The sequence below is a fragment of the Lithobates pipiens genome, unplaced genomic scaffold, assembly GCF_037356315.1.
Source record: "Lithobates pipiens isolate NorthernLeopardFrog02 unplaced genomic scaffold, aLitPip1_a1.2 Scaffold_3, whole genome shotgun sequence".
Taxonomy (NCBI): Eukaryota; Metazoa; Chordata; class Amphibia; order Anura; family Ranidae; genus Lithobates; species Lithobates pipiens.
The window spans coordinates 284,810,073-284,822,404 of NW_027507790.1; the positions used below are offsets into that span (position 1 = coordinate 284,810,073).

General features: G+C 44.5%; 1 protein-coding gene across 1 annotated transcript in view; it reads left to right on the forward strand.

The window, feature by feature from the left end:
• Positions 1–3,153: 3,153 nt before the first annotated feature.
• The window catches only part of KCND1 (potassium voltage-gated channel subfamily D member 1), a 122,531-nt gene continuing 113,352 nt past the window's right edge, over positions 3,154–12,332 (forward strand). Inside the window, exon 1 of the mRNA XM_077463258.1 lies at positions 3,154–3,281. The gene's annotated coding sequence lies outside the window, so the exon portion shown is untranslated. The remainder of the gene's footprint in view (positions 3,282–12,332) is intronic.

Here is a 12,332-nt window from a genome sequence, read left to right on the forward strand (position 1 = left end):
TGCAAAGGACAAAACTTACCATCAATGTGAACTGTCCCCTGTGCCGATGGCTACTGCTTTAGTTCAAATTTTTCGCCCTGCAATCCCCTCCCCGCAGAGCTGTAGTTTCTGTGAATGAAAAGCTATCTATGAATGGAGGAGGGGGACCTTTCATTCATTTACCCACTATTACCCATCCATTCAAAAAGATCTCCCTGCCCAGCTCATGCATCTGTTTCTGCCGGCCTTGTATTGTAGGTGTCCACCTTTAGAAACTTCAGTCCTCATTTTCCATTGTGTAAAATAAATAAAAAATGTCCAAGAAGAATAAAGGGGTCCTGACCTGGGAACACCCGCACCAATGTAACTTGGTGGACCAAGAAAAATAGAATTGACCCTCCTAGAAGGTTTACTTTCCACCATCTGTCAAAAACAAAGTGATACAAACTGTGGAAGGACTGACCCTTTAAAGAACAAGAGTCAGTCCACCCTACTGAAATATACTAGAAATAAAGGCAGTATTTTAAATGATGATGGCTTCTTTATGTACACTCAGATGAGTTCAGAATTGTGTAAGAAATTTTATCGCTGACTATATCCTGAGCTGAGGTTTAGCAGCATGTGCTTCATGTAGCATGACAAAAGATCTGTACAAACCAGTAATTCTAAACATAATAACCCGGAGAATTTCCCTGCCACATAAAGGTTGTGATGGAAAGTTTTGTTGTTTCTTTCTTGAAGACTAGAAAAAGAAAAAAAGGACCCTCTGGTGGGACTTTGAAAGGCAATGACTCCAATAATTGTGTATATAGGCAATTGATATAAGAATTAATATGAGTTTAACAGTACAAATTCTAAAAACATAGATACATAAGTAGCTTGTATCACAAGTATAACAAGTTCAATGGTATAAATCCACATGAAATACACAGAGTGAAACTCTACGCGTTTCAAGATTATACGTCATCCCTCTTCATCAGGAGAAAGTTGTATAGACGTTTATGGTATCTGCAATTCAAAGAATACAATGAGTACAAAATATTTATATGTATACAGCTATTCAGAAAACAAACAATTTCTTCATTAAAAAACAGGCACTTAATTACAGTTTAGTAACCGACTAACCAGAGATGTGGAAGCAGGTATCTTGGATACGAAGAAAGGGTTGAAGACAACATATAAGGGAAAATAATTTGGCTGTGCTGCCTACTGGCAGTAGGCATCCAGGGACATAATGCTCCTGAATGCAGGCTTCTTGTGTTCCAGGCAATTGTCCCTGGGTGCACCTAAACACAGGAGCCTCGTGCACTGGGGCTAAACACCCAGTGTGATGGGGCCTTAATGGGCTCCTCAGTTTGGAAAGATTGTTTTTACTATATAGTAATGTTCGAAAGTCAAGCATTGAAGAATCAAGCAACATTTTTTGGTTTCAGTGTTGCACTGTGGAGGTTAATACTCCCACCCTGGCCCCTGTATTAGTCTAAGCTGCAGACAAATACTTTCAACCTATCCCTGTATTGACCACAAGTCCTGCAGTGTAAATGTATACTCAATCACTGCAGCTCTGGAGTCACATACAGGGTTAGATTGGTATTCACCTATACAGGAGAACTGAAAGCTGTTATAGGGAAGGGGGGGGGGGGGTTAAGTCTGCTAGAGGCTTAAACAGGGAATAGGATGGGAGTATCAAACACTGCAGGACTAGGGCCTGATACAAGATAGGACACTTGTCTCTCCCTTTGCCTTGTGGTTGGCTCTGGTGCTGCAGTGGTTATTAGTTTCACCTACCCCTGTACAGTTTTTTATTCTCATTCTATTCACTGTATTATAGATAAATCACAGACATCCTGCGTTTAATAAACCCCATTCTATTTATGATATGCAGATCCAGTGTTGCATTCTTAAATGTAATACTCTCATCATATTCATAATTTGTAGATCCAGTGCTGCAGTGCTAGGGATAATACACTCATGCTATCCCCATCTCTTTGCTGTGAAATGGTTAATAATTTCTCCTTGTTCCCTTTATCTGGCTCCAGTGCTGCAGTGCAGAGGTTAATGCACACCGCCTGTCCCCTGCTGCATGCTTGCAGTGGTCCCTTTATCTGGCTCCAGTGCTGCAGTGCAGAGTTAATTCTCTCACCCTATTCCTGGCATCCGACTGCAGTACAATGGTTAATCTACCCTGTCTGGTCCCTGTTACACATCTCTACAGTGGTCCCTTAATCTTGGATTAAATGTTTCAGTGCAATGGTTATTCCACTGCTTTCTTTTCTTGCTTCTCTCTCTCACTGCGCTGCAGTGGTTAATAATTTCACTCTGTTCCCTGTATCTGGCTCCAGTGCAATGGTTAATACACACTGCCTGCCCCTGTTACATGCCTACAGGCGTCTCTTTATGTGACTCCAGTGCTGGCGTGCAATGCTTGATACACAGTACCTGTCCCCTATTTGCATGCCAGCAGTGTTCTCCTTTCCTGGCTCCAGTGCTGCAGTTCAGAGATTAATACCCTCATCCTATTCCTTTGGCTGCAGTGCAATAGTTAATACACAGTTCCTGTTCCCTACTGCATGCCTGCATAGGTCCCTTTATGTGGCACCAGTGCTGCAATGCAATGGTTAATACACAGTACCTGTCCCCCTATTGCATGCCTGCATTGGTCCCTTTATGTGGCACCAGTGCTGCAGTGCAATGGTTAATACACAGTACCTGTCCCCCTATTGCATGTTTGCATTGGTCCCTTTATGTGGCTCCAGTGCTGCAGTGCAATGCAATACATTAATGCTATCCCTTTTTGTTTCTCTCTGCAGTGCAGTGGTTAACCATTTCACCCTGTAATTGTCTGCATGGAAATAGTTAATTGTCTCTTCTTGGCCCCTGTTGCATGCCTGCTGGGACCCTTTATTTGGCTGCAGTGCTATAGTTAATACACTCATGCTCTCCCTTCTTGCTTCTCACTGCAGTGCAGTGGTTAATCATTTCATCCTGTAGTGCAATAGTTAATCCCCTGTTCCCCTTTCTGTGGCTCCAGTGGTGCAGTGTAGGGGTTAATGCCCCCAGTAGCACTTTGATCCCCCCTCCCAGGCTCCAGTGTTGCAGCCTCTTCCAGGTCCCTCCTCCTGCAGAGCGATTAAGAGATGAGAAGGGAGTGAGTGAGACTGAAGAGAAGGGAGGGGAAGGGATGGGAGGGAGGAGGGAATTCTCCTAATCCCAGCACTGAGATGAAGGAGAGCAGCCCCGGGGTGACTCCAGCATCTCTGCCACTCCGCTGGACCGGAGATCACCACTCACCTGGACTGCAGGTAGGGCTGGCAGGGACTGGCAGAGGGGACAAGGCAGGGACTGGCAGAGGGGACAAGGCAGGGACAGTCTGGGATGCTGAGACTGACATTAGGACCAGGGACACTGACACAGGGACTGATGGTGCAGAATGAAGCAGGGCAGGCTACTGATGGAGACTGGCCATCCAAGTGGAGTCCTTTCTAGGGACTCATTCAGGGCACACAGGGACTGTTGGATAAGACCTGATATAAAGTGCTGTATTGATTGGGAAGGCTGCATATTGTTAGGGACTGTTTCATAGGGATGGCTTGCTGAGAGTTTACAGGGCATGCAGAATGTTAGAAGTTAGTAAGGACTGCTGGCAGTACAGGGCAATCAGGGGCTAGTGGAGGTTGGCAAGCTGGCACTGTTAATGGGGGGCAGATGGGGGATGACAGCTGGAAGATGATGGGGGGGGGGGGATGTGCAACAGTGTCGCAGGGAGCGTTGTCAGTGCGGGATGTTTCGCAGCGTGTGTGTACAGCAAAGCATGCAATGCTACAGTTCACATCGTGATGTTGTAGTCCTAGTCCCTGTCTGGGCAATGTGATGTCCATCTGCTGATGATGGGTCCGGTATGTTGTGCAGCATGATACTACATATGAATGATGACAGATGCCAGGAATCATAGGTGAGCCTAGTAGTAGAGAGTGAGCAAAAGTGTGCAAGTGTGTCTGCATCACATCCATCTGTCACACTGTGCATGCTCTGTCTGCTTTCATAATGAGTGTGATGGAGGTGATGTTTAGTATGTTTAGTGTAGGCAAGGTGTAATTCATGTAGATGTAAGCACACCATACTGGATTTCTATAATCTATCTTTCTATCTATCTATCTATCTATCTATCTATCTATCTATCTATCTATCTATCTATCTATCTATCTATCTATATATATAAAAAGAGAGAGATATACAGAGAGAGAGAGAGATACACATGCAGAATATATATATAGATGGATAGATGGATAGATCGATGGATAGATTTACTGTATAAATACACATTTTGTACACACATATATATATATATATATATATATATATACAAAGATTTGTTTACTAATAGTGTAAAACTAGCTATTCAGATAATGCAACAAAACAGATGCTGCAACAACTAACAATAAATAATACCATCAATAATTGCCTATAATAATATAAACGTATTTAAATTGTATCCACACATAGTCCACTCACAGAAACAGTCACATCAGTCTAGGGAGCATACACATCCTTGTCCCCAAATCACACAAGCTTCAGTCATTTGTGTTTACCATGGGAGGAATGCCCAGGGAATCCCACACCAGTCTAGGGGGACCATACAAACCCCATGCAGATACTACCTGAGACCCCAAGGCCACACAAAGGTACCAAGTCCTACAGTTAGCCATACTAAATATTCCTCTATGTAGATCCAAAAAGGTACAGGGAGAAACCTTAGAAATAGTCAGCATGTTTTGGATTTTTAATGGCAATTAAAGCCCTAAAGAGCTCATACAGCCTCCAAAGATAGAGTGCTGTAGGTAGATTTAGACCCAGACTCTAATGCTGCAAAGCAGCAATGCTAATCATTAACAGGTATACTAAGCCTAGTAAACAGACCCTAACACTGTGTGGACCATCCAGTACATGAGCTTTCATCAGTTCACTGGGATGAGGCTTTGTGAATCTATGAAAATGTATGTAAAGTTCAGACACCTGCGCTTGATTGCAGTGAATTTTCTGCAAATTTGCTTAGCTCACCTGCTCATCGGCTTCTTCCTTGTAATGACCCATGTGCTTAGGCTGCTTTAAAATGAAATGACCAGAACACAAGGACATTAAGTATACAGTGCATTCATTTTTCATCTGGACCAACTGTTTAGAAATTTCTGTGGGAGTGACCTTCTCTACATAGAAAAGGGAACACTCACCTGCCAATTCACAGAGAAGGTCCTCATGGATTCTATACGCACATGCTTGCATTTAGGGATGGTAAATTACTGCTTGTAATTCTTGGGGAGGCACCAGCTGACCATCTTACCATTTGCCCAGGCAAGGGCCGTCTTAATGTCTATACAGCCTGGGGCATTATGTAACAGCCCAAAAAGTCCACAAATGTATTCTTGCCTTCTGAGATTTCAGCTTGTGATTCATAAAGTCCCTATGTTATTTATTTAATCCAGAAACTGTGGCCCCTGGGGCTGGATGCGGCCCTTTGCTTGCCTTTATCCGTCCCTTGGTGAACCATTCCTCCAACTTACACCTATTATTAGGCACTATTGCTCCTACTGACAACATTGATGGGGCACTATTCCTCCCACTAAAACCAATAATAGGGCATTTTCTACTTTCAAGGGCCACAGTCTGGCCCCCCTAAATCCTGAAAGACAGTAAACTAACCCACTGTTTGGAAAGTTTGGAGACCCCTGATCTAATCAATCCTAGTAGTGCAGTGGTGTCTTTTTGATCCAAAGCCCAGGTTGTACATTGAGGTCTTGAACTCTGTCCAAGTCAAGATGAAGCCACACCCCTCCCTTTTCTAAGCCCCGCCCCCTGTCCATCACCCTTCAAATGGTAGAACTTTAGTTGGCACAAAGAGCTCTGATATTTAACAGTTGAAAGAAGGGGTGGGGCTTAACAACAGGAGGGGGTGGGACATACAGGTCAACTATTCCAAAAACTATTGTTATCCTTTATATGTATGCGCTTAATACCTGGAATGATAGTATTCAGTGAATTAATTCCCTTTTCTTTTTTTTTTTAAATCCCCTTATTTATATTTGCTCCACATTTGCACGCATACCAAGCTGTCCAGCAAAAAATGCAAGGTAAAGGGTTGAGACAAATTAAACAACTTTCAGGGCAGTGTTAATTTTGTAGATGAAAATATTTTTGTCATAGTCGACTAAAATCTCCAGTACATTTTAATTGACTTAAATCAAATGGGTTTAGTTACATTGTAATGCATTATTTAAGCATTTCTCTAAAGAATTTCCAAACTCATTATATACTCCTGGAGTAAAAATCTAATAACATATTATTTATGGTATTAAGGTTTGAACATGCACTAAAGACAGATTTAGCCATTAAATAAAATCAAGTTTCATAAACAAGCAAAAATATTGCTTTTTGACAAACAGAAGTGCAACTTTAAAATATAATTAAAAAAATGAAAAAAAGGTAAACTCTATTGGCTGTAATGCCAGACTGTGAGTGGGGTTGGGGAAGTAATAGGGAGTGAGGGAGTGCACAGGGTATGGTGCATTATACTTTGGGGATGGGAAGGTGACCTGCGAATGGGGATGGGGAAGTAATAGGGAGTGAGAATGTGCACAGGGCAGGGTGCATTATTAATGGGGATGGGGAGGTGACCTACAAGTGGGGATGGGGAAGTAAATGGGAGTGAGGGAGTGCACAGGGCATGGTGCATTATACTTTGGGGTTGGAAAGGTGACCTGCAATTGGGGATGGGGGAAGTAAATGGGAGTGAGGGTGTGCACAGGGCAGGGTACATTATACTTTGGGGATTGGGAGGTGACCTGTGAATGGGGATGGGGAAGTAAATGGGAGTGAGAATGTGCACAGGGCAGGGTGCATTATTAATGGGGAGGTGGCCTACAAGTGGGGATGGGGAAGTAAATGGGAGTGAGGGAGTGCACAGGGCAGGGTGCATTATACTTTACGGTTGGAAAGGTGACCTGCAAGTGGGGATGGGGAAGTAAATGGGAGTGAGGGTGTGCACAGGGCAGGGTACATTATACTTTGGGGATTGGGAGGTGACCTGTGAATGGGGATGGGGAAGTAATAGGGAGTGAGAGAGTGCACAAGGCAGGGTGCATTATACTTTGGGGTTGGGAAGGTGACCTACAAGTGGGGCTGGGGAAGTAAATGGGAGTGAGGGAGTGCACAGGGCATGGTGCATTATACTTTACGGTTGGAAAGGTGACCTGCAAGTGGGGATGGGGAAGTAAATGGGAGTGAGGGTGTGCACAGGGCAGGGTACATTATACTTTGGGGATTGGGAGGTGACCTGTGAATGGGGATGGGGAAGTAATAGGGAGTGAGAGAGTGCACAGGGCAGGGTGCATTATACTTTACGGTTGGAAAGGTGACCTGCAAGTGGGGATGGGGAAGTAAATGGGAGTGAGGGTGTGCACAGGGCAGGGTACATTATACTTTGGGGATTGGGAGGTGACCTGTGAATGGGGATGGGGAAGTAATAGGGAGTGAGAGAGTGCACAAGGCAGGGTGCATTATACTTTGGGGTTGGGGAGGTGACCTACAAGTGGGGCTGGGGAAGTAAATGGGAGTGAGGGAGTGCACAGGGCATGGTGGATTATACTTTTGGGTTGGAAAGGTGACCTGCAAGTGGGGATGGGGGAAGTAAATGGGAGTGAGGGCGTGCACACAGGGTACATTATACTTTGGGGATGGGGAGGTGACCTGCAAGTGCATGGGGAAGTAAATGGGAGTGAGGCAGTGCAGAGGGCAGTGTGTAGGAAGTTATAACTGGATCTAATGGCAGGATCAAAACTCTTTAGAACTCTGGAAACTCTGGAAAAAAGTCCTGCAAGAAGCATCTTTGGGGCGGTTTAGGAGTGGTGAACACAGCGTTCCCAAAAAGCCCCTGCCATTGAAATCAATGGTCAGCGCTGCCAAAGCGTCTGCAAAGTGCTTCGGTAGCGGTACTTTGTGGGCACTTTTAATTGGCAGCTAGTGGCTGGTTAAAAGCGTCCTGCTAGCGGCCGAAAAGCAACGCTCAAACGATGGTAAAGCGCCACTAAAACTAGCGCCGATTTACTGCCAACGCGGCCAGCGCCTCAATGTGAAAGCGCCCTTAATACTTACATTCCAGAACCAGCTCAGTTCATGTTCATATAAATCTGTAACTGTTACCAGCAGCTCTTTTGTATACATAATGTAACTTTTTGCATGTTTGTTTGTTTTTGGATTCCCTTTTATAACCCTCCTAATATAAACTAACATAGCTTGTTAGTAAAATACACTTAATTTGTAGACAGATTGTATTAAAACAAAATTGGCCATTGTCTGTTAATCACGGGCATTTATGTGTGGGGAAATAACTTTTTTCTCCTTGAATTCATTTAGATTTGAAGAGCTGTTTGTAGTATTTCTCGGTAATTAAAAACGTAATTTTTATAAACGGTGCTTATCGACTATTCAGCGCCATTAGCGCGGATAATCAAGGATCCATTGTGCTTAGAGCTGAGCTGTATATGAATGGATGGATAGATCACTGTCAGATTAAGGCTGCTTTGTGCTCTCCTATGTAATCAAACTCTTCAGTAATCAAACTCCTTGGGAAGCCACTTCTAAATCGCTAATAATATATAACCAACAAAACAAATCAGCACATTCTCTCTGACTGTATTACAATGAATATCGTGCTTTTACATTCTGATTGGATGCTGAGAAAATCCTAACCTCTGCTTTGAGCCTCTACAGCTGACCATGCATGTTAAAATCTGATCCTTAAAGGAGAACTTCACTTATGGGGAGGTTGTCCTCACATAAGCCCCCCAGTCCCTACAGGAGGTCTGGGCTTCTACTTACCATTGGCCTTGATGCAGCAATTTTACCACCAACACGGACCTATCCAGATCTGTTTCATTCTACACATGCCCCATTTATTTCTATAGGTAGCCATACTTATGGCAGCTTCCAGAGATTGCTCAGAGTACGGATCTCCGTTCTTTTCCCCTATATTATAGTTTTGGTCATTTTAAAGGCAAAGGGTAAAGAATTATCTATTTGGATTGTAGTATGCTTGGCCAACTTAAAGTGACCCTGTCACCACCCCTTCCCTCTACACTTCTCTTGCCGAATGTAACCATGAGAAGTGACTAGAAGAAGGAAGGAAAATAAGGGAAAATATATCACTGTCAGAAAATGTTGAGGGTTGGTACTCCCCTCTCCTGCCCTGCTGCCCTGGGCACTGGCCCACAAGGCTTTGCAGGTATTAGGAATAACCATATAGCCCTGTCATTAGTATGCAAACATTTATTTTATATGATGACAGATGACAAATTTCACATGAAGTGGTCTCTTTGCTTTTGACAGAGCAGTAAGGGTTAGACCCTATTCCAGGGTAAGTAGGCTTTCCTTTTCTTTTGTGTCCTCTTGATAAGAGATTCCAGGGGCAGCCGGGAGACAAGGAGAAATCCCTCCAATGAATGCAAATGTAGAGGATTAAATCACTGTCAGGTTTTCTCTCTGTTGGAGACATGGTGTGGGTATTGGGGACATAGACAGCAAAAAAAAAAAGACCATTGTGTTAAAGTGGTTGTAAAGCCGTAATGTTTTTCACCGTAATACATTCCATGCATTAAGGTAAAAAACCTTCTGTGCTGCAGCTCCCTCCCAGACCCCCCCCCCCCCTTTTCTTACCTGAGGCTGATCCGATCCAGCAATGCGCACAAGCTCAGCAGCTCCAGCAGCTGTCGCACTCCTCATTGGACAGATTGATAGCAGCAGGTGCCATTGGCTCCCGCTGCTGTCAATCAAAAGCTGTTCCGCTGCTGTCTGTGTCTATAGACGCAGCAGTAGCGTAACTCAGGAGCAAGCCTGTGCGGGTGCCCCCATGGAAAGGTTTCTGTGGGGGCGCCTGAAGAATAGAAGAGGCTTGGAGTGCCGACAGGGGGACTCTAGAAGAAGAGGATTGGGGCTGCTTTGTGATAAAGCATTGCACAGAGCCGGTAAGTATTTTTTTTTTTTAATTGAGGGATTACAACCCCTTCAACACCCCACTCTATTGAAAAAAATAGTTTTGGCTGATTGGAATTGTATGTAAACCCTAACAATAAACATCTCTTATTTGCTTAATAATGTAAAAGTGTTTTGCTAAAAATGCAAACAATTCCTGTTGTTCGTGTTAGGCCGGCCATAGGCTGTGAAATTTCTTTCCTGCAACCACAGACAGTGTTGACAGGGGAATCCCTCCTGTTGAGCCATTGTGTTCTCCCGGCGGGGGCTTGGGGAGGCACAGTGATTATTGCTAGCGGCTATAACATCCGACAGGCTGGTTACACCCAAGTTGATCGATTGATCAACTTGGGTACATTCAGCCTGCGTCATCAATCAACTTGGGTACATTCAGCCTGCCCATACATAGTTTGAATCAACATTCAAACCATCTGTGGCCTGCTTTAGAAATCACATTAGCTGTTACGTGTCCTTTACACACTTCCCATGTTATCTCATGGACAGTAATTAGCCCTCCTACTCCTTGTCTTGGGACTACAGATTGATTAGCTATTACTATGTGGAGATTGGAAGGTAGGTGGATTGAGTAGTTTTACGGGAGAAAACTGGGAGAACTGACAACATCCACAAAATGCTGGGCGCTATCAGCCTAAAGCCGGAAACTTAGTAGCTGAGTGCATTTTTGGCACACTACCTTGTATTTTTCTGTACTTACAGAGTCTTTAAACGGATAAAGCATGGTAAGGTGTGCATGTATTGCAAGATGTACTGCATATGTATTTTTTATTTCTTTTCTATTTTGCCCTGACACTGGCTTTGATTGACAGCAGTGGGAGCCAATGGCTCCCAGAGCCCCAGCAAAGCCAGTGAGACCCAGAAGTGAGACCCAGAAGTGAGACCCAGAAGTGAGACCCAGAAGTGAGATCCAGAAGTGAGACCCAGAAGTGAGGGAAGAGAAGAGCTGCAGACGTGCGCGGTGCTGGATCGAATGAGGGCTCAGGTGGAGAGTGAAATTGCATTGGGGGTGGGGGTTTAAAAGAAAATTTTTGCCCAGGGTCCAATCAATATTAAAGACGGCCCTGGTACCAGACAACGTTGCCAGTTACAGTTATACAGTGTGCGCCCATAAAACATAAACTCACATTCAGTCTAAGAGGCCTGTGCTTGCCATCAGTGCCAGACAGGAATTGGACTGACCCTAGAATTTAACTTGAGGGCATAACTCATAAAGCAACTTCAAATGCTGGTGAGGTCAAAACCGCCAGTAAAGCTATGACAAAACATGACAACGGGCGGGAGGATGGGCAACTCTTGTGACAGTTGAATCTCTTCCGAGCAGTTGGACTTGCCCCGTGTAGCCTTTTCATAGAGTTCAGGCTCCACTCAACCACCTCAGGTCCCTGAGGCCAATCCTAAGGGAGCTACTTAACATCCCTTCTAGTTTCACACCCACAGTGAAGCCAAGCTTCAAGCAGTCAAGGTTCCCTTTCTGTAAAGGAGGTTCAAGGGGCCTTCATGGGTAAGACGCCAAGCAGCTGCATATTATCCTTTAGGTGGGTGGTTGGGGGGGCACTAAAACCACGGCTCAACTGCCTGTTTTAACAACCCTCCCCCCGCTGTCCATATGAATGAGGCGTAAATGTGCAATGGTGAAACTCCACTTTGTGACCACGCGAAGGCTGTTTGTCCACACAGGGATGCACAAGTGTCCTGTGCATTCACATTCAGACAGTTCCATTCGTGTCAACTGGGATGAAGCAGCTGCATGGACACAGCCACTGTTCTTCATTTGACAATGTGCGATGCTCGTCCCCGAGAAAACGCTGTCTACGTTTGGGGACACGCATTTGCACGCAAACGACTGTCAAATTGGGAGCAACTGCAGTGTCTGCAGCAACTGTGTCCCATCAGATAGGAATTGGACTGTCAACCCAGTGATGCACAGAACACCCCTGCATTTGCATTTCCATGCAGAAAAAACACAGATTTTGCATGAGTGTACGATTGAGTACACCAGTGTGAACGAGGCCTCAATTACAAAAATCAAATAATATGCAATATATATATATATACAGAACATCTGCAAAATATGCCCCTTTCTAATCAATGACACAACAAAGCTCTTAATTCACTCGCTGGTCATCTCTTCTGCTCTCTAGCTCCCCTCCTCCCACGCTTCCATCCAGGACCTTTCCAAAGCCTCTCCAATCCTATGGAACTCCTTACCCCAATCTGTCCGCTTATCTCCTACTCTATTAGCTTTTAGACGATCCCTGAAAACCCTTCTCTTCAGAGAAGCCTACCCCACCCACACCCAACAACTGGATTTTCAT